Genomic DNA, 4,042 nt, shown 5'->3' on the forward strand with positions numbered 1-4,042 from the left:
GTGTAGAGACACCCACACTGGCAAACACAGATGAGCGGTTGGTTCAATATCTGGAGCCCAGGCAGGCGTTCCCCGGCTGCTGGGCCAGGGCAGCCTCGGATTTAAACTGCGGCGTTTGACTCCTCATTAATCACTTTTACAATATGCAAATGCCGATCCCGTGTCTCCTCGTGCTTCCCGCTCAAACGTGACCGGCGGCTGTCGGTGTGTGTCCCCCGCGGCTTGTCTGTCGCTGGTTGTTTTCCTCTGTGGCTACAGAAGGGAGGGCAAGGCGCGGCCCCACAGGGCGACAGATGAAGTTGAGAAATAGCTGCTTAGGCTGGTGTTGTTTTGGGGAAAGTAAAAGAACTTTGGTTTTCATCAAACTTAATTAAATTCTGCGTCGTTAAACGCAGGGAGCCTCCTCGTCCTCCCTGCTGCGTGGTAGCGATTGGGACTGGCTCCATGGCGTCATGCGGATGTGAAACAGGCAGAAGGAGCAGGAGGATTTGGCCACAGCTGCTCGAAATACCAGATTTTAAGGCGACGTGGTACTTTTCCTTTCCTCCTTCATTTCCCTCATCAGACCGAAGTGCTCTGTCATTTCAGGAGGACCAGGAGCGCTGCTCTGCCTGTCTCCCTCCCGCAGGATGCACAGCGTAATGCTCTCAGCCTGGGCCGGGACACGGGGGGGTCTGCAGGGACTTGGGGTGATTTTCAGGGGACACAGGGTGGGTTTGCAGGGACACGAGGGGGTCTGCAGGGATGCGGGGTGGTTTTCAGGGGACACGTCTGCCTGTGGCTGCGCGAGGTCGTGGGGACCTGGAGCCGGCCCTCAGCCAAGCTGTCCCGCTCAGACCTGTCCCTGTCCCCGCTGTGTCCCCCACAGCAGCACCAATGCAGCCTTTGCCAACCCAGCAGCACCCCCCTGCCAAACCTGGAGAGCTCGGGGCTTGTTTTCTGGGGGAAATCCTGTCTAGATTAGCACACATTATTGCGGGTGCTCTCAGCTGACCCCTGCAGCCCACTGGACCCTGCTGAGCCCTTTCTACACCTGCCCTGCAACTCCTGCGGGGCTGCTGGTGCAGTTTACACCACGGTCAGTCCTGGAGGCTTCAGCTGAGGGTGACCCTGGGCCAGCTCTTGCACTGGAACAGAGACGAACCCCTCAAACTTCCTTTGGCCGTAAGGAATAATCTGTGATACTAAAGTCTCACGTGGCCATGCCAGCTGGTTTTCTTTATTTCCGCCTGGAAAAAATTTTTTTTTTTTGCCTTATTTTCCTATTTTTAGTCTGGCTGTACGCCCGTGGGCCCTTCAGCCCCCCCCAGCTGCAGCATCTCACAGGGAGGTCCCGCGCACGGTGGTGCCCCGCGGCCCCGAGCCCCTTCAGTGCGGTGTAAGCGTACCCTCCCCTACACCCACACGGCACCTCGCTCCCCGAGAACCAAAATGGCTCAGTCAGTCCACGGTACCGAGCCGCCCGAACCCGCCTGACCCGCCGCCGCCATTCGGCAGTCCTGCAGTCAGTCTTTTCTCTGCTGTTTACCTCCTTTACCCACGGTTATTTTATGTTTTCTTCAATACTCTTGGTAAAGACATTGTTATAGCTCAACGCCGCTCCGGTAACAGGCGCTCCTCTGTAGAAATATCCCATCGGATGACAAAGTACAATCTCTGCGATCTGCCTCCCAGTCCCTTTATTAAAGCGCTGTTGATTCTGCATAATACTGGTCTTTTACTTTTTCAGGAGAGCTAAATCAAATACCCCGTGGAACTCTAAACATATTATGTTACTGATTTCCTTTACCAACTGAATTTGTAACCGTATCAAGAAGGACGTATGAAGTTTGATAGATCTATTTTCCGCAAGGCTGTTTGACATTTCTCCCTCCCCCTGGTTCCTCCCTGCCGCTGCCCACCTCAGCCAACCCACAGGCGATGCCGGGGACGCAGCTCCCACCATCGCCCATCGCCAGCACTCCCGGCATTAACCAGCTTTCCCTGGCTTCTAGAAATTCATCAGAATGCCAAAGTTTATTAAAATCCATTTTAGACCTTCAGAAAACTTCCCAGCCCGTTCTCCGACGGCTCTTGGGAGAAAGTTCTCTAGTCCCAGCAGTTCCGCGTTTACGCGGAGCAGTCGCTGTTTGGCACCCTCCCTAACTCCTGGCAGAATACAGGAGCCTGTTTGTCTCCAAGTGCAGAACAGAAGTAGCTGATGAATAAATAATTGTGTGTCACTTCTGCTTCATGACTGACAGCTGCACCGTCATGCTCGGGGGGTGATTTACATCGGCGGTAAAGCTCCTTTCTTCTAACGTGACTCAAAGAAGCCTCCTGCTTTCGCTCAAACCTCTCGGCTGCAGCTTTATTTCGACTGATCCCACCAGCTTCTGATCACCCACGTGCGTGTCCTAACTGCTGCTTCCAACATCAGAAGCCTTGATTTTTAATTTTTTAATTGCACTCTTCAATCCCCCTCTCAGCAGTGGGGCGCCAGGGGGGCGCCCTGCCCTCGCTCCTGAGGAACAGTCGTGCTTCTGCATTTCCTCTTTTCCCCCAGCTGGGTTTGTCCGTGGTTGGTTCTGGCTCTGCTGCGCTGAGCTGGTTCGCACCGAAGGTGTTAAATCGGGCTGGAAGCCGCTGCCCCTGGACAGCCATCAGCTCTTCCCCTGCTTTCAGCTCCTCTCAGTCCTTCTGAGTGAGGCCAAGCAGAGAATTTCCCCAAGGTGACAGCAATATTGTTTCTGTTAGAAAGTTATTATCTTTAATTTTTAAAAGCGCCAGGCAAATGTCCCTGAGATTGCAATCATCCATGATAGAGCACTTTTCCTCGCTACTCATTATAGGCAGGTATTTAAGGAGCTGCTCATCCTGTTCCTCTGTCTGGTTGGTGTCTGTAATGGATTCTCATCAACAACCCATCTTGCACTCCAGCGCTTCCCCACGGCGCTCTCGGTGCAGCTCCGCGGTGCCGCCGGCGGTGCCAGCGTTGGTGATGGTGCCTCTGCCAAGCCCGGCGCGCGCCGATGCCGCCGCACATGAGGAGAGCCCCGGGGTGGCTGTTGGCAGGGGCTGGAGGGGGAGATGAGTGGGGAGGGGTTGTCTGCTCTTTGTCTCAGAGGCATCAAGTCAACTTGCGTGACGAAAAGTCAACAATGGAGGCGTCTGTGGTAGCGATGGGTGAAGGGGAAGAGGGACCCGCTACTCACTGGAGAATATCTGGTGAAATTACCTCACTGCGGGTTTATCAACCCGTCCCCTCCACCCCCAGCGAGGACAGAGCGAGGACCGGGGTCAGTTGTGTCACTGGGGTCAAAACAGGATCGAACAAATGCCTCGAGCACGGGGCTCTGCGAGGTGTCACGTACGACGCCCCAGGCATAGCCTCTGCCTTAGGAAATCCCTGAACCTTAGCTCGGTGGAGAATATATTGACTAAGCATTAATTACTGTCCTCTAATAGAGATTTAAATGAGGCTAGCTGGACCCTCAGTCTGCTCCAGACCCACGTTCTTGTGGCACGTGGCCAAATGCCAAGAGCCATAAAAATCCCTCTGGCCATCGAGGGCCCCGGGCGGTGCCAGCCGCGCCTTCGGAGCGCGCTGCTCTCTGGAACGTGTCCGGAGAGGAGCCGTGCGCCCGCCCGCTGCTGCCAGCTCTGCCTTGAGAAACTGTCACTGGGAAGAAGGGGGTGCGGGATTTACCCTCCTGGGATGCTGCAGCATTTATCCGGACAAAAATCCCGTCTTCTGGGGCGGCGGAGGGAGCTGGTTCCCACATTGCCTGCGAGCAGCACGTGATGAGTAAAATGTATGCTGTGAACAGCTCAGAAAGAGGCATTTTACTGCTGCATAGGCGTGGTGCAGAGTCTGTCATCTCAAGAGCTGTTACTGTTTAATAGAGGTGGAAGTCTGAATTTGAATGAGGCTCAAGTGGGTTTTTTTCCCATGCAAGGTCACCATCTCCATTACAGCTGTAAATAATTAGGGATGGCTAATGAAGGCTGCACGCCCCAGCGCTGGGGCTGGCGGCCGGGAGCGCGGCCGCGGTCTGGGGGC

Source organism: Athene cunicularia, assembly GCF_003259725.1.
Source record: "Athene cunicularia isolate RWA chromosome 14 unlocalized genomic scaffold, athCun1 chr14_part2, whole genome shotgun sequence".
Classification (NCBI taxonomy): Eukaryota; Metazoa; Chordata; class Aves; order Strigiformes; family Strigidae; genus Athene; species Athene cunicularia.